At 37.5% G+C, this 19,639-nt stretch overlaps 1 protein-coding gene across 4 annotated transcripts in view; it reads left to right on the top strand.

Annotated features, from left to right (window-relative positions):
- Positions 1-14,493: 14,493 nt before the first annotated feature.
- The window catches only part of LOC145673246 (uncharacterized), a 70,902-nt gene continuing 65,756 nt past the window's right edge, over positions 14,494-19,639 (top strand). For 2 of the 4 annotated variants that reach the window (XR_014128736.1, XM_081742757.1), the window contains exon 1: positions 14,920-15,069. The gene's annotated coding sequence lies outside the window, so the exon portion shown is untranslated. Of the gene's footprint in view, positions 14,634-14,919; positions 15,070-15,185; positions 15,210-19,639 lie in introns of those variants that run through there. The other 2 variants (XM_081742758.1, XM_081742759.1) reach the window with 2 other exon arrangements.

The following is a 19,639-nucleotide window of genomic DNA, read 5'->3' as shown; positions in this document are numbered from 1 at the left end:
TTTCATTATATACATAAAATGTGCTTCTGATTCCTGCAGTGTTAGTCAACTAGTTTTTTATTTATTTATTTTTTTTTTTGTTTCTTCAGTGATGTAACTCCAGCATTTCATCTTATATACACTATGTGATCAAAAGTATCCGGACACCTGGCTGAAAATGACTTACAAGTTCATGGCGCCCTCCATCGGTACTGCTGGAATTCAATATGGTGTTGACCCACTCTTAGCCTTGATGACAGCTTCCACTCTCGCAGGCATACTTTCGATCAGGTGCTGGAAGGTTTCTTGGGAAATGGCAGCCCATTCTTCACGGAGTGCTGAACTGAGGAGAGGTATCGATGTAGATCGGTGAGGCCTGGCACGGAATCGGCGTTCCAAAACATTCCAAAGGTGTTCTATAGGACAAGTCAGGACTCTGTGCAGGCCAGTCCATAAGCCGTGCTGCAATCATCATCCCCGAATTGCTCTTCAATAGTGGGAAGCAAAAGGGTGCTTAAAACATCAATGTAGGCCTGTGCTGTGAGTGTGCCACACAAAACAACAAGGGGTGCAAGCCCCCCTCCAAGAAAAACAAGACTACATCATAACATCACCACCTCCGAATTTTAATGTTGGCAATACAGACGCTGACAGATGACGTTCACCGGGCATTCGCCATACCCACACCCATCGGATCGTCACATTGTGTACCGTGGTTTATCACGCCACACGTTTTTCCATTGTTCACTCGTCCAATGTTTACGCTCCTTACACCAAGCGAGGCGTCGTTTGGCATTTACCTGTGTGATGTGTGGCTTATGAGCAGCCGCTCAACCATTAAATCCAAGTTTTCTCACTTCACACCTAACTGTCATAGTACATGGAGTGGATCCTGATGCAGTTTAGAATTCCTGTGTGATGGTCTCGATAGATGTCTGCCTATTACACTTTACGACCCTCTTCAACTGTCAGCGGTCTCTGCCAGTCAACAGACGAGGTCGGCCTGTACGCTTTTGTGTCGTACGTGTCTCTTCACGTTTCCACTTCACTATCACATCAGACACAGTAAACCTAGGGATGTTTAGGAGAGTGGAAATCTCGCGTACAGACTTCTGATAAAAGTGACACCCAATCACCTGATCACGTTCGAAGTCCGTGAGTTCCGCGGAACGCCCCATTCTGCTTTCTCCTAATATCTAATGACTACTGAGGTCGCTGATAATGAGTACCTGGCAGTAGGTGGCAACACAATGCACCTAATATGAAAAACGTATGTTTTGCGGGATGTCCGGATACTTTTGATCACATAGTGTATATTTTGTAGAATAATGATGTGATGACGGTGGTCAATATGTTACTAGCCACAACTTGAGGCAAAAGTAAAGACAACTCAGTGAGATGATCTTCAGCTTCCAACCCTTAAGTCCCGAGAAAAAGAAAAGGCAAAGAAGAAAACAGAGGCTATGGGGTACTACTACTTGTCTACAAGATGTCAAAGAAATTAGACCGAGTTATTGCCTATCTTTTGGGACAGGCGAAGTAGAATTGGAAGTTGTTCAACCATCCAGTGTGAAACGAATTGGTCAGAACAGTGTTCCACAACCAGTGTGCCGCGCCAAGGTGAAAGATGTGACGCAACTTTGACCAATAGTAATTAATTATCGAGTTTATTAGTATCTTACTCCAGTTACTCCAGGAACCATAAAGATGGTGATCAGAAAAATGGAAACACCTGTAGTTGGCAACACGTGAGATCTATGGGTTGGCAGTGGTGTCGTGGCGCCCATAGTGCCGGACCGCTGGTGGTGGTGTGTTAGGTCGGTCTCCATACTACGTCAGGCGCAGTGGAACAGCAGTGTCCAGTGGCTGCAGCAGACGGAGGTAGTGTAAAATGGGAGACCTCTCAGATTTTTCAAAGAGGGCAAATTGTTGGTGCGCGGTTATGTGGAGTGTGTGTGACGGCAGTGGCTACTGTATTAGGTGTGTCGCGTGGGACAGTGTCGAAGGTGATGACGGCCTACACAACACACAGGAAAACCACATCGGGGAAGCGGAACAGTGGGCGGAAGAAAATCACGAGTGACAGGTCACGCCGGGTATTCAAGCGCATTGTCACGCAGAACCGTTGTGCCACTGCGGAGCAAGTGACGGAGGAACTCAATCAGCACCTCCCCCACCCTGTTTCGACAATCACAGTCCGCCGCGAATTACATGACATGAACTTACGGGGTCGTGTTGCACGGGCCAAACCGCTCATCAGGGGCCATAACGCTTTTGCACGCCGCAAATGGTGCCGCGACCATGCAACTTGGACCGTTGAGGACTGGAAACGTGTGATATGGTCGGATGAGTCATACTTCACCCTATTCCCTACCACGGGCCGTGTTTATGTGTGAAGAACGCCCAAAGAAGCTTATGATCTGCAGTGTCTCCGTCCAACTGTGAAACATGGCGTCGCCTCGGTGATGCTGTGGGCCGCCATATCATAGTTTCCATTAGGTCCTGTGGTCACACTTAGCGAACGAATCACTGCCAACGATTATGTCGAAATTTTAGGAGACCACTTGCATCCTATAGTCCGGATGTTGTTCCCAGACAATGACGCCATCTTCCAGGATGATAATGCACCCATTCACACAGCTGGCGTTGTTGCAGCGTGGTTTGAGGAACATCGGGATGAAGTTCAACACCTCCCCTGGCCCGCCCAATCCCCAGATCTCAACATAATTGAACATCTGTGGTCCGTCTTGGAAACACGACTCCGGCGACGATTTCCACCTCCAGCCTCTCTCACAGAACTGGCCGATGCCCTGCACGAGGAATGGTGTAAAATTCCACTTGCTACCATTCACGACCTCTATGCCTCCATCCCACGTCGCATCAAGGCTGTTCTGAAGGCGAAAGGTGGCCCGACACCATATTAATCTGGTAAGTTGCAATTTCGTTCAGGTGTTTCCATTTTTCTGATCACCATCTATATGTTTGCACGTTATTTCATTATCTTACGTATTTTATTCTCTGTACAGTATTGTCGTTGGTTGTCGGAAGAGAACAAAAAAACATTCGCAACTACTATAGTATGTGTTTCGAATAGAGTAGGAAGCTAGTTATAAGACAGCCAAACTCGTTATAAAAACCAAAAAACCACATACAATGTTGTTAATTTCTTCTTGTAAAAAGATGGTGAAAATAAGTTATAGGTTCAGAAACTGTTAGTGAAATTTAAAAAAATAGGCTCTTGCTGACATAATCAGTCTCCGAGTTAGTTTTCAACTACATATTTGAGTGAACTGGGCCTCTTCACCTAGACTGACATCAAAATCAAAAAAGGAAGCACTCGATTTCGTGCTAAAGAACTGAGACTTGAATTGTGAATGATTTCTCAGCGATCACACCCTCCTGTGTGCACTCAAGTATGCACAAGTAGTACATTGAAAGTATCTTTTTGGGGATGTGATAGATCGTACAAGAGGAGAATTCCATAGTGAAATATGTAGGAAGCTGAAGATACGTCACGGATTAGATTAAGATACTCGCAGGTACTTGCAAAAAAATAAGTTGTAATAGGCAAATTTCTATTGGTGCTACATGCACTTCACTAAACTTAATTCCAAGAAAGGAAGAACGCATACATATGACAGCCTCCACAAAATACAATACGTTAATAGATTGAAATATGTTATGTTTTGGTAAAATAAATAAATAGAAAAACTGAAGATTTCCACTCAAGTTGATGCCTTAAGCATGTGAATATCCTGTTGCTGCATATGTTTTAAGCCTCTACAGTTTCTGATAATGGATACACGATCAAGTATCCGAAATACTTCCTTAGAAGTACAAAAAAGGTTAGTAATATTTTATTAGAATGAAAATAAATTATATATGATGAAAAGGCAATCCTCAGTCAAAACGAAGAGGTCAGAATCACAACCTCGCAAATTTTCTTATGGTTATACACTGAATTTCTTTACAAAATCTAGAAGAAATTTTAACAGTAATTATTTTATTTTATTTTATTTTTTTTTTAAAAAAGTATGTGTACGTTAAATTATAGCCGATAAACGTGTACATTTTTCATCCAGTGGCATACGTAGAAATTCCTCAAAGGGAGAGGTTCAAGCTCTGAAATTAATATAAATGAAGCTGTTTGCATACATACCTTACGCAAAAATAAGCATTTACCATAGTAAGATCTTGCTGGGGGAAGTAAAAATCTGAAGCCCTATTCTCATCTCGGTGATTTGTTTATGTAAGTCAATGTGTCATCGTAGTTACATAGTTACACTATCCGCACTACAAATAATAGAGTGAATTGCAGAGTTATCGACGCAGCGATACGGAGTGGGTATGATATAATATTTTAGATTAAAGGAAAAGATAATAGAGAGTTTGAGTCTACTAATGAAATGTTATATATACGTGTATAATTCAAATAAAATAAACTGGAAAAGGTTCTGGGAAATCATAAAACTGCTTCAAACAGGAGACAATATTGCTTTTAAAAGAGAAGGAACTACAGAGAACTGAAGCAACAATATCAGAAGACGAAAGAACTGAAAGAAAACAGTTTGAAATCATATTTGATAGACAACTAAGGATTGGACAAATGACGTAATAAGCCAGAGTTCACAAACTATTGCCTCTTTCCACTTTTAGATGAAAATTTTACCAAAGGATGGCAAATCACAATAAAATACATCATTGAAAGATACTACACGGCGATCCACGAAATGACAACGAAGAACAGAAAAAGATGAGAACACAAATGGAAAACTTACCAAGTGACGATCAAGAAATTGAGACAGTAAAAAATTAAGTGGTAGATCCTTACGTAAAAACGTTTAATATATATATATATTTACAAATTCCCTTTAGGTAACAATGATATGTAAAGAGTGAAAGTGTGTGAGTGAGTCGGACTTTGATTTACTTCACGGGTGCGCTAACTACTACGCCACGTCGTCTATCTCCAGACCAGCCATAAGTATACAGAATAAGTTTGCGTTCCTGTGGGCGACATTGCAAAGTGTTTTCACTTTAGCATAGTTCTTACTTCTGTTTTTAAAATTACTTTTCGAGATCAGTTTCAGGAAAAAAGAAAAAACACGAAAAATGCATTTTTACAAATTAAAATATTATGAATATCTCAAACCTTTTTGCAAACATTATTTTGCCATTCTTTGATGAGACAACTGGACTAGGGCCCCAGCTGGAGCCTCACTTAGAGGGCCCTGTCTTCCCTTCCCATGTAGCATATACGAGGGCCATGCCGAAAGTTTCAGCAGCGCAATAATCTAACATCACAGCAACATTTTGTTTATTGCATTCGACACACTTGATATTTTGTGACTTTCAGCCATCAATGGCAACAATGGGTCTGTGATAGCATGGTGAGATAAGAGAGATAAGGAAGCGCGCGTGACCCATTGTCTAGTTAGCCATGGAGCTGTCAAGACGTGACTTTCACCCTATGGTTTCCTACGATTACAAGAAGGGCTTAACCGTGGAGCAGTGCCTTGAAACTTTGGGGAATCTGCTCCTTCGCGGGCCAGTGTTGGAAATTGGTTTCGGAAATTTAAAAGGGGACGTACGTCACTTGAAGATGAACCTCGTTCCGGATGGTCAAACACTGCAGTGACTCCCGAAAACATCGAAGCTGAGGCAAATGGTGAAAGATGATCCCCATGTATCTTTCCTGGAGATCGAAGCGACTCTCAACATTGGGTCAACAGCAGCGCAGACAATTATGCACGAACACTTGGGTCTCAGGAAAAGGTGTTCTCGTTGGGTCCCCCATTTACTCATGGAAAGGGAAAAAGAGGGTAGGGTGGAATAGTGAGAATTCATGTTGAATAAATTCAACAAAGGGGCAAGTCGTGATGTTTACAACATCGTCACGGGTGACGAAACGTGGATTTATCATTATGATCCACTTACCAAGCAGCAGTCGCAAATGTGGTGCTTCGAGAATGGTCACGTCTTTTTTCTCACGGAAGGGACATGTTGCAACTGTTGTACTTGACAATCGGCGTACGGTGAATACTGAGTGGTACTCAACAGTTTGTCTTCCCAATGTATTCAAGAAACGGAAGGCCCAACATCCAAGATCAAAACTCGGCCATCTTCTGTTGCATCATGATAATGCAAGTGTCCACAGTGCTGCAAGAACTGTAGACTTTTTGAACCAGGAAGGAGTCAGAGTGCTGCCACATCCACCCTATTCGCCGGACTAGGTCAAAGTGAAGGAACACTTGCGTGGACATCGCTTTTCATCGCATGATGATGCGATTGGTGCTTATTTGGAGTATGTGGACAATATAGACGAAAGTGTGTGGAATAAACAGTTTTCTAAGTGGTTTAAAAGGATGAAAAAGTGTATTCGTGTCCGTGGAGAGTACTTTGAAAAACTGTAAATATTTTGTTTCAGTTCGATGCTTCTTGTGGTCAGAGCTAAAAACTTTCGTAGAGGCCTCATAAAGCTGTCAACTTCATTTACACGTGATAATGGGACTCCAGGGTTGGAACCTGTTCTGTTTCTTTATGGTGTTGCAATAACTTGTCAAACGACTAACAGAAAGCCGAAGCAGGATTTTATAAAAGTCAGTCTCATGGGGCCCCAATACACATTTAGTCAAATTGCTGGGGCTCCATTCTTCATATTGTTAAAATATATCCTTACGAGGCCACAAACAGGACTTTATAATACTATTAGTTTCATTCCAATAATGGGACCCCAAGACTACATTCAATGCTGGAACCATCGAACTCTGGGAATGGAACAAACTAAAAGGAGAACTATGCTCCAAATAGCAGACATGTTTTATCTTACTTTCCATATTATTCAATGTCCATTATTATATATATACACCGGTATTTAGAGAGGGCCCCGACAGGGATTCCTGCCCTGGCCACTCCGAGCCTGACTATTACATAAAAATATTTCACGTAACGTATGAAACAAAACAATTTGTCCCCATTCTCACACACAATTTCAAATTGAGATATTCAAGATCAGCTACTGTCAGGCAGTGGAATAGTAACGGAAATTTTAACTAATGTGGTAGTACCAATCTTAGATTTTATTTTCAAGTTCAATCTGATTCTCATTTTAAGTTTATGAAATAAGAAAATACGGAAATTAGTTTACTTGTAAATAGTTGTATTTGAAGAATTAGATCACTATGTAAATTCTGCTATACAATCATGTCTGTGAATTTGTCTTATGCGCTTACGACAGCTTGACGTACATAATTGAACTCATTACGAAAAGCTAGCACAGACATGCTTCTTTCTTTCTAAATTCCGAAATTTGTTCTGGAACTTCTGGAACCCGAACTCGGAATACTTTCATTACTGCACGTGGCTTTACATCACATCCACGAGCTTTCTGATTAGAAACCTCAGCAAAGATCCTGATATAAAAGATTAGGTAATTTCAAGAAAGGGGAGTTCCGACAGATCTGAGTGTTCATGCAGTTTAGGTAGTTCGTGGAGTTGGTTCACATCTTCATGGACATAATGACTCCTTTCAAGTTTAACACCGCCGAAAGAGTGGGTATTCAGCATAACCACTATATGATTAGTAAAGGACTACTAGTCATCAGTACTCTGTCTCCGAGGTAATAATTCACCAACAAGAACTACATCAAGGTCGGAGCTGAGCAATGGAAAGCATGGAAATGGAAGTTTCATCCTCATCAGAACTTACCAGGTATGTGTCAGAGAAACCTGTTTGTGCTAGACTTTCCAATTGCATAAGAAAATTCATTAACAGACACATAAATTCAAATTCAAAATTAACTTTATTAAAATTCTTTTTAAGTTTGATTTATGAGATTTAATTATTGTACCTCTCGCTATACACCCCAAAATTAGAACCTAGAATTAGAACAATCTCTTATATCAACACTAATATTCACTTATTATGTGGGAAATCTAATTAAATTGTTATATTCCAGGAATGCTGTCGGCAACCAATCTTCCAGACATAATAAGGATTTTTGGTTTCTCAAATATTTTATTCAACTTAGTCCTTTATACCACAAAAAATAATAAAGTCGTCAGTCGAAGCTCTTCATTATTGTCCGGCTGTCAAGGGCAATAGGATTGGTTGGATAAATCATTCCAGGAATATAATAACCCGATTAGGATTCGAAGGGCACTCAATAGGTATCTTAGTTAATCTTAACAAAATGTGCCAGATTGTATCTGTGCTAAAGTAAGTCAGATTATTATTATTATTATTTTGTTTACCTGTTGTGCCGGTTTAATATATTTCATCAAGTTTGCAGGTGAAATATATGGAGGAGGGAATGTTCAGTAACTTATCTACTGGGGGGGGGGGGGGTCTTCAATGCAAGAGTATTTAGCATACACTTGCAGCCAGGTACATGTCTTGGCATCCAACAGAGAAAATTACAAATCAGTCGACTTGAATTGAGAATGGCAAGTGTAGAGTAATGCGTCAATAAAAACACACACACAAAACCAATGAGATTCGGAGCGTCGGTTCGTGATAAAATCCATCACAAGCAAAGAGAAGAAGCCTAAACAAATTAGAGAGCAACTATGCGCTCTATATAATGATGCTTTACCTTTACGCTACCAAGTGAAGTTTCGTGCCAAGCAATTTAATTGGAGGAAGAAATAGATTGAAGAAGATACATTGAGAGCGACCTCTCGAGACATTTTTAAAGGAAATCTGACAAAAGGTGGAGGCAATTATTATTATTATTATTATTTGCCTTGCACTGAGATGATTCCACGGGCACATCTCAGTGTTGTCATTTAATAGCGTACTGTCGGCATGTAAATGAAAAGAGGTTAATGTAAGAAATATTTCAAAAAGTTTGGAGACATTATTCAAAGTTTTTTTTTTCTTAAACCTAGTTTAAGGAATATGTAGTGATGGAGCTCCAGCAATGTTAGATTCGCAGTCTGGATTTATAAATCTGGCAAAGGACAAAAGTACTACAATTATTGGTTCACACTACTTAATTCATTGGCAAACCTTGGCTGCAAAAACGTTACCAGAAAACCTGAAGCAGGCATTAACACTGGCTATTAAAGATGTTAATTTTATAAGGTCAAGTGCTCTGAATACTCGTCTCTTTGAGGTTTTGTGTGACGATCTCAGTGAATAACATAAAACTTAACTTTTCCATACCGAAGTTCGTTGCTTGTCGAAAGGTAGTATGTTTAAGTAGGCTGTACGAACTTAAGTCTGAAGTGGAAATATTCCTCCTACGTGTAGGAAAAGATGAACTTTATACTTCTTTTACTGATGACATATTTGAATTTTTCTTTCGTATCTTCTGGATTTTTTTTGAAATATTAAATAAATCTCTAACTCCAAGATAGAAACACAAACATATCTACTAACCTCTTATGAGCTTTCATGGAAAAGGTCCTGCTATGAAAACGCCGTCTGAACGTTACTACGCCCAACCTTTTATCTTTTCCTCAATTAAATGAACTTATTTACAATAAGGAGTGTGATTTAACCATGTGGAGAGACAATATCAAGTTCAGTCTATGATGAATTCAAGCCATGTTTTCTTGATTTATGTGAAGAAGATGGCAGTGCAAGTTAGGAAGAACACTTTTCATCATTGATGTGGATTTACTTCCACATGAAATTCAGGGCGAAGCAATTGAATTGAAATGAGATTCAGGTGCCAAACAACCCTTTCATTCATGTAAAATATAATTCAGTCAACGTCTTAGGAACAATTTTGTAATTGTTTGCTGCCTCTTTATCCAAGGACAGCAAAAGAAGCCTTAAAAGTTCTCGACAACTGACCTCTGTGAATTAGGGTTTTCGACGTTGAGCACAATAAAATCATCAAAGTATCGCAACTGTTTGGAAGTAGAAAGTGATCCCAGGTGTGCTCTTTCGAACTACTCACAGAATATTACGAAACCTGTGTTGGAAAAGCAGTGTCAGCCATCATATTAAGTTATTCCTTTACCTTTACCTTATAAGTTTTCGAACTCCACCTTATACAATGAAGTAACATTTTGTACTCATTTTTTTATAATTTTGTATTTAAAAAAAAGTTTTTAATAAATTAGAAATCTTGAATAAGAATAGGGATGACAAAATATCAAAAGTATAGCGTTTTGAAATTTGCTGAAGTTAAAGTGTAAATGCTTATTACAAGTTCTGTTGTATTCATATTTTATTTTTGTCAGAGCTTGCGTCCCTTGCTCGCTCTCACGCCCCTACGATGGGAACTACCACTCCATACTGTCAATCCCGAAAATTTTGCCTCAATCGAAAATCAACTTCTTACCACGGATTTTAAGGAGCCAATACCATTCGTGAACTTATATGCAATAGACTTACAGGTAAACTTATATGTTTGCTTTTTGACTCAGTGGAAAAAGAAAAAAAAGTCTAATTAGAGCTTCAGCATTTAACTTAAGAGATATATGAATTATAAACAGCGGTTTCTGTTCTGTCCCAGCGTGTTTCCCTTGGGCTAAAGGAGAGACGGATGATTAAATGATTATAAAATTAAATTTTCTGCGTCCCACACTTGTAAGACACTCGCCACTCCGAGATCACGCACTACTTTAAGTGTATCATATACTTAAGAAAAGCACGCACAGAGTATACGCGATAATCATAGTACTAAAAACATTGATAGTATGGACGGTGTAGATTAGTGTTGTGGAAAATAGATCTATAAAAGGTGTATAAATAAAATGAGCATAAGTAGTAATTCGGGATTCGCAAAAAAATAACCTGGAAGGAGTAAGACACTCGGAACGAGGCAGTTACTCATTTTTGTAGTGGATGACTCATATTTATATATAAAGTATAGGCTTTTATTTATACAGTGATTACGAAGAGTGCTTACATGTGTGGCGTACCCTCAGTGACACTCGCCTATCTCAGCTCACACTTTCCACCAAGTCACAAAACAAATCTTGTATATATGTTTCCAGTAAAAATGAACAGTAGACATACAGGGAGCTTGGACCTATACTATAGATCTCTATACACTTCGTGGGCAGACGCCAATAAAACAAGAATGGTGAATGCATTGCGAAGTAATTTAGTGAAGTGGCTTAATTTTAATTATTATTACATGGAGGCACTCGAATTCTAAATCTACACGGAAATTAATATGTGGAAAAAACAGATCATTATCTGCAAGGACTGGCCAAGTTTACTTTACTTTATAAAATATAAATTATATCTTCGTTAATTTTCTGGAAAGAACCGCCTTGCAACAAGTGCTCGGGAAATTCCCGTAATTGAACGCACAAAGCATCGGAAGTGGGCTTCAACAATAAAACCATTTATTTTACTGGAAAATATTTATGTCGTATAACACATTTTGAAACATTTATCTTATATATATGAATTATATTTTTGTTTTAAATTAATATATTTGATGTTCATATTTGGCGAACATCACTGTGGCCGATTTTTTCTGGGGGTCAAGCATTAATACGTGTATTTCGGCCCCCTAGAAAAAGTTGTTTTACTAATTCTTGGGCCCCCTCTTTCTATCTTTCTCTTACTCTTTATGAGCCCTCCGAAGCCTGTGGACCCTCCCGCACGGCAAGGTCTGTGAGACCGTTAGGTACGCCCATGGGGCCGTTCCACACATAACAAATTAATTAAGGAGACAATATTGACAAATTTCAAAGCCATACGAATAAATATTATTTCTAGGGCCCCTAATAGTATACTTTTTTTTTTTTTACTAAGATGGGCCCATGACTCATTTTTGTTTTACTTACTTTTTGTGTGCTGTTCTGTTTATGTAATGTAGTGAACCTGTCTGATGCTTAATTTATAAATTCATGATCGTATCGTATATGGAGTAATAAAATTTTGTCTTAAAGTGCCCCCCCCCCCCCCCGAACGTCGGGGAGCTTCCTTGGGGACAGTTTCCGCCTGCCTACTTCCCCCACAAGTTCCGGCCCAGCACTGAGGCTACTGCGATGATTCGATCTACATTTGCTCGTTTGTCTGCCTGTATCATACATACTACACGACTTTCGGTCTTTTAAGTTTGCAGGGTACAAGCACGAGATACTAATTCCCTGTAGAGATTTTGGCAGCATACCAACGTAAAATTTCAAAATGGGTGCCATTTTTTTCAAAATAGCAAGTATCCACGCTACAAAGCACAATTTACGGTCTTTTAGTTGAAATTTTTAGAGTACGAGCACGAGACTAAATTAGCTGTATACATTTTGGCGACCAACGTAAAATTTCAAAATGGCGGCCATTTGAAAAAACAGTAGTGAATACAAAATTGTTGCAAGCTGTGACAATGATAATCTTGAAATATAAATCATATTTTAACAATTTGACCCAAAAGACACTGAAATATTAAAATAAATAAATAAATAAATAAACCCGAAAAAACCCGTATGGGCCCAGGTGGGTTGGGCTTTTTAAAAAAAACCCGGGTTTTTTCAAACCCTGACGACAATGTATTTCTGTAGTGTACAGAAACTGTAATTTCTGTTTAGAAGTGAAACGTTACTAGTATGAAAGCATGACAAGTGCTATCGAAATTTGAATGACTGGCAAAACCCACGTTTCCACAACCCTTGTTTAGCTTATACCCACCGTCACTGACGCGTTCCATGGCTCCGCGCGGCCCACCAGCTTCACCCAGCCCTGATTCGGTTAGACAGCATTCCTGCTTTTTTAGTGTCCACCTAGCACACGTTGCTTTGTTTTTTTACACTGTAGTTTTTAAGCCCCTAACCTGACGTAACTTAATCTAATGCAACTAAATATAACCGAATGCAGTATATTTTGTTACTTTTTTTTCAAATTGGTCCGGTGATACAGCACTAATGCCCTAATTTTAGCCGACGAGTATTTCTTCCTTAGTGAAGGAAAGCTGTAGGCTTATTTTAAATTTACAAGTGTAGGGTTACTCGTGTAAAACCATTATATGTGCTGTCGGACCTCGTATCACTGTGGAAATCAACATACAAGTCTAACCTACCCTACTCTACTAACATAGTAGGCTATGCCTTTCTCCAGTTTAATTTAATGTACTGTACCGTAGCACACGTTGGTTCATGTTTTGTATATGAACAATCGTTCTCGTGCTGTTCTATTGTAAATGTATATAATTATGTTAAATTTACGGAAGAAATATAGAATGTTATGTCCTGATGTCACAAGAACACGAAATCAACAATAGTTACAGGTCTATTGCCTACTGTGTATATGTTTTTTTATTATTACACATACTTATGAACTGGCGATCTAACCTCTAACATCCCTATGAATGTTTTAAGAGGTAATGTGCCCTCACTAGGTTAGTTACATTTCTTGCTTTTAGCGTCACATAAAGGTTGGTTCGTGGTCTTTTGTTTAGTCTATATTCGTTAACGCGCATACCCACCTTCTCTAGCGCGCCTGCTGTCTACGGACACACCCCTACAAATTTTACTTTGCCCTAACTCGGCAAAAGTAAGGCTATATATACACCAATAAAATATGGCAGTAAGCTAGTTTTCATGGTATATCAGTTTGCACGCGTATTATCTATCTGACCGCAATCATTTTCGCATGCGTCAATAAGTGCATAAAGTTTCAGGTGAATGTTCTACAGCCAGGAAATCGAAAGATTTTTTTCATTATTATTTGACATTATTCTCAATCTGCATGTTATTTTAAAAGTACGTGCCGGTATTAATAAAATTGGTTCTTGTATTTCGCACTTTTGGTGTTTACATGCCGTAAGTGTCTATTAAATAATGATGTGCAAGGATTATTTTACACTACATGATTATTTTACAGTTTCACTGACACAAAGAACCAATTGGATTCTAGCGAATATTCTATCGAGTTATATATTTCATAATTATTACATATTTGACGAATTTTGTAATGCTAGGCTATATTTAATTTGCTTGAAATGTCCATTTATTTTTTTAAACAACTTCACAGTAATCTCCTCCTCACAGCCACCTTTCCTTGCCCGATATCACACAATTATTGAGGATGATCGAGTAATGATTAAAAATTCCGGTTTGCCCCTCCCCCCGCAAACTTATTTTAAGATTAAATTAAAATAAATTGTAATTCTGTATTGCTTTCGTGTGTTACACCATATTTATAATAACTTTTAATAATTTTAATCACAGAAATATAGCGTGTAATTTATATTAATTAATTTTATATTTTGTGAGTTCGCGCTTGCGATGTTCGGCCATTCATTTTATTTAGGCTTAATATGTATATTATTATCTCTCCCTATAATCCAAATTACGCCAACTACAAGTAAGTTTCAAAGGATAGCCTTGCACCACTCACGCCATTTATTTGTAATTTTTGTTGACAATTTACTTACTGCTATTTCAACTCACACCTACGCATTCATTTCCCGCTCAGTTCAAAGCTTCCCTTCGTCAAGGGAATAATGGCATATTCCAAAATTATATTTTTGCCGCTAAAATATGAGTTAGGCTCTATAAAGCAACACATAAGCTATAATTTGCACATCTAGAAAATATTAAAATTACATAGTACACAAAAAATATTTAAGAAAAAATAAATTTATAATCCATGCATTTTGTTGCGATTTTCTCGTTTTCAATGTCTTCAAGTTGGGCGCCATCTTGACGAATGGAAGGACGGGGTGTGTGTGTGTGCGATATTGGAGGTAAATACTCTGTTTACACAATGCAAAACAACATCTTGTCAAAATAGATGTATGAAACATTGTTTTCATCAATGTAGAATATATTGTTATTTCATGATAAAACGTTGTTTTGAATCTATTGGAATAAATAAAAAGAGAAACTAAGATATACAATAAAACATTACTACCATGTGCAGATTTTCGATTTAAACATGGCCTCGAATCCATGTTTTCTTCCGTCCAATCAGGTTAGGCCTTGCAGATCATGTGCTTCCCCTCAGCCAATCAGAAATTTTAAATTTCAAATTTAGTCTGCCTTTGTCCGGGGGCCACAACGTAAGGTTTCGTTCATGCGATATTTGAACGTGCTGTGTTGTGCTTAATATTATTAAATATAAATGGTGGAAACGAGTGATATTTTAGGATAATATATCAGGCCCACGTAAAAAAATATTTGGTAAGTACTAATCATAATATGTGTTAAAAACAAGGAATGTTTAATTGAAGATACGAACAAAATTAATGTGGAAGTACGATTGTGTATCGGGATGGTTTTAGTCGTTGAAGTGCAGGGAATTTAAATCTTCGGTTTTTTAAGTAAGAAGATTTAATAGGCATAACTTACTTTGTGCATCATTTAGTTTATGTAGGTATGAACTCAGGAAAAGCTAAGTATAAACGAACCTTTGGGTTCCTATACAAATTATTCGTACGGACAATGAAATATAAGAATCAAGATTTTTGTCTCCGCGGGCTCTGAAGAATTGAAGTACTCAAAGGTTGCCGTGGAAGAAGCCGTAACTATGGCAACCGTGCCATTGTAATAAAGATAATGAAGTGCGATTTTTATTATATTTTTCTATATTGTAGATTTATTAGATTATTTTTTCAGATAACTGCGTAATGCAACTGTAGGAGTTGACAATAACAGTTTGTGTTAAATGAAAGTGGTGAATGCAACAAATATGTAGGTTTGCTGTCAGGCATGTGCTTTGGATTTCATTTTCCCGCACTAGTGATGTAAAGACCAAGAGCCAATTCGTTGCCGTATCTGAAGTCGGCCTATGAGTAAAATGTGAACGCCTACTGCAAATGTTAAATTTGTTTATTTTGCGAATGGGATTTCGCGCGATATGTTTGTTGATACTTAAAATCTTTTCTTCTCTAAGCGAAGTCTTACCGAACTGACAACATGAAGTTGTAATAGATGCAATTATATGATATTTTTGTGGAACTTGCGGAAATTATACTGTAATATACAAAGCTAATATAAATGTTATTAATGAAACTTGCATTAATATTTCCGGTTATCGTATTATTATAGGGGTTCGTAATGTTTGCAAATTATTTAAGATATATAATCATGTACTGATATTTCCTCGATATTTTACTTCAAAATATTGATCACAAAGATGTTTTTAATTCGAGATTTTATGAGCATATTTTGTAAATTATTACTAAAAGAAATGCCAAAATGGAATTAACAAATTAAATCAGTTACAACGATGTTGTCTTTGTATAGACAAGGAATTTGGAATATAATTTCGGAAGATTTGGGGAGGAATGATGTTAAATTTGAAATGCCAGGAATTTGCGAAATTTCGTTTAGGAAGTACTAGCAGCGTTCACCCCGCTTCGCTGCGGTCACCCCGGAACGCAATAAACTTTGTTACTTAGATAATTTTTACTTTTTCGCTTTCAAGTGATATGATAAAAACCATAGAAGATTGCAGTAAATCTTAACATTATATCGCCTGTCATTTATGTTAACCCGCCCCGCTTCGCTGCGGTCATCCCGGTGCTGGCATATTGTAAAAGTGTCTGTAAAAATAAGCAAATCAATTAAAAAATTTTAAACAGAAGATTCAAGCTATTTTCCGCTGTATATCGCCTGTCATTTATGTTAACCCGCCGAGTGACACGGTCATGCGGGTTGCATATAAATACGTTTGTTTTTACCTATGATGAACTAATAACAAAGGATTTGTACGTTATGGACACTTGAATGGTCAATTATCTCAAGACACTGGTAATTAAAAATTAAAGTGATATGATAAAAACCATCTAGGGTCCAAATCCTAATAACCCCCCAAAAATGAAAGAAATTGGTTCAGCCGTATTAGCGTGATGAGCGGACAAAGGATTTTGTACGTTCTCTTTTATATATATAGATAGATTAGTAAACATGTAGGCCTAATAGTTCATTGACTTGCATTCATGTTTCTAATTATTATAGAATGTGTTGGATATATGTATTAGAGGATTTAGATAAGTAGTATTTTTTTAATTAATTAATTACTGGGGCCACTGTGGCTCAGTGGTAATGCGCTCACCTCATGTGCAGGGTTCTTTGTTCTATCCCAGGCCGAGACTCCAAACAATATCGTGTCCATTGTCTCGGGTCTTCTCACAATCACACACCTTTAATTCAGTTTCATAAATCATTCGTTTCCCTTAGCCAATAAGGTACAAGTGGGATGGAAACCTGAAAGATTAAGTTAAAAAAAAAAAAAAAAGAAAAGAAAAGGTAAATAACTGTGTTACGGAGATTCTGATGGGAAATTCGATTTCAATTTAATGAGAGTTTATATTAACTAACACTTTTCTTCGGTTACTGGTTCATTCATCATGTTATAATCAATTTTTTCATTACTACAGCGAAAGCTCGCCACTTTTTTAATTGCTTTAATATGTGATTAGAATAAAGATTACCATAAAGTTATACAGTAGGCTAAGCCGGATTATTTATGGTAGGTACTATTCGACAAATTATTTAGGTTTCCATCTCAATTTCATATAGGCCAGAAGAGTAGGTACTGGGTTTATGATTATAATACCGAGCTCATATTTCTGCACAACGTAAAATATAATGATATTCCTTTAATAGCAATTTGTTGTATTAGGCTGTTGGGGAGCATACAGAAAACCTTTGATATCACGATGGTATTTCCATTGAAGATAGGTTTTCATATGCAATTGTCAATGAGGTTTTCATATGCAATTGTCAATGATGATGGACCGTTTTGCATTAACTACGTAGTAGAGGAGTCAACTAGTATGATGATATGGGTTATTGATAAAGAGTATTGTAGTTGCATCCCAGATTACATGAGCTAGTGGCGTACAGTATCGTGTTTGTGAGTTTTCTAGGGATTTTCCCCGTTACCCACAATGTTCCATCAACTCGTTTATTATCATATATTCTTAAATCGTCCCTCTCCTTTTAAGCTAGAAGACGTTAAATTAATTAGAAAACCGAGGGACGTTGAATTAATTTTTAATGTTTGTTTTGTTTTCAAGACTTGTCTGTACCGGGTTCAAGTACATTCAGGAAGCGGGTTTTGTATATTGTCGTTTCATTATTCATTCCTTCGATTGTGCTTTAAGCAAAAAGGGAGAAATGTGAAACGTAAAGTTTAAAAATACAATATGATACTGTTTTGCAACCTTCGTAACCTAAGAGAGAATAAAAAGTTTCTCGTAGCATCGTCAAGCCTCCGTAACAAAGTTCTGAATTCTTCAGCCACAGAGTTAACATTAATACCTTACATAGGTACTCTTCTCTATGTTATGTTATTACACATATTTACTAATAGGTTATTCATAACTTAAAAATAACCAATTAAAAACAGTAAATTATGCATACATAGATTGAATTACTGTGTAAGTAGAATCTAGCATTAGCTTGTGATATATTAACCACAGCTAAAGAAGGGTGTTCGAGGGACGTTCTCCTCTGGTCCCTGGTTAGATCCCAGCTCCCGCCAAGTGAGTTCTGTGCTAGAGAAATTGCACCATTATCATCTTTAGCCACAGTGTATAATTGTAACAAACCAAAATAGTTGGGGGAAGGTGGTACCATTAGATGTAATCTCTGGTTCGATACCAAGCCATGTGAATTGTGGTGGACAACATCGTGGATTTTTTTTTTTTTTTTTTCAGATTTCTTTCAAAATAATTTAATTTCGGTAATAATCATCCGTCTCTTTTGTCGTATAGGGCGTAATCGTCATACGTAAAAACTCATTTACGGTTAATAATGTTTTTCTATAATTTATATATTTACAAGATTTATTTTCGTATTTAGCTGAATTGCAAGTTTATCTGTGTTAGATAACACATTTCTTTTCAAGATTTTTATTCATTCAGTAATCGATGTTTGCAAAAATGTTGGAGTAGCAGAACGTGCCTGTTAGACAGTTGCAATTACAACCGATGGTAGGGTTGGGAATTCTACCGGTACTTGATGTAGACCTATGTTGATGTGATAATTTCATCTTACAATCCATATACAATCTGCAGGGATGCAACAGCGCTAGCATAATTGACTGCGAACCTTTAAGTCATTCGGGAAGGAAACACGTATCGTAAGTCAAATAGAATGAAATAATACAGCACGTCATTATCGTGGAAGATGAAAGTTATATGGTTGCCTTTTCTTAACCCTTTTAAGTTTTTTCGGTCGTTTTCGACTGATATTGTACTGTCTTAAAGATTCGATTAAAAGAGAACTAAGAATGCTATTTAGTTCCGGTATTTTTTTTATTTTCCAAGACAGGAGGCATTCAAGAAAGCCTTGGAAGGGTCTATACGCTTCCGAACGTCAGAACATAGAGTGGTATGACGTCATCATTTTTTTTATATATATATATATATATATATAACTGAGGTCTAACTGCAACATTTTTTGGTGAGCTTCTTTTTAATCCTAGAATCCTAACATTTTCCATAAACAATCAGTGGACCCATTAGTTTTTATGATAATTTTTTCGGATCTCTTCGTCAACATAGAAGGGGGGTTCAGATGGACAAAAGGGTAAAATAGGGATATTTTTTTTATACCAAAAATCCCACTTTCTCGATTTTTGCTTCGCTCGGCTACATGATAGAGACATTTGAGTGGTACTTTCTGAAAGCCTACTCGATACAGAAGAGGAAAATATTTTTCCCGCCCTTAGTATTGAAGATAGGAGATTGGTATTTGGCACAAGTAATTAGTACCATAAGTAATATTTTTTAAAGTGATT

Source organism: Thermobia domestica, chromosome 16 (genome assembly GCF_964235325.1).
Source record: "Thermobia domestica chromosome 16, izTheDome1.hap1.1, whole genome shotgun sequence".
Lineage (NCBI taxonomy): Eukaryota > Metazoa > Arthropoda > Insecta > Zygentoma > Lepismatidae > Thermobia > Thermobia domestica.
Note: the sequence above shows the minus strand (reverse complement) of the source record. Positions and strands in the feature narration are given on the sequence as shown.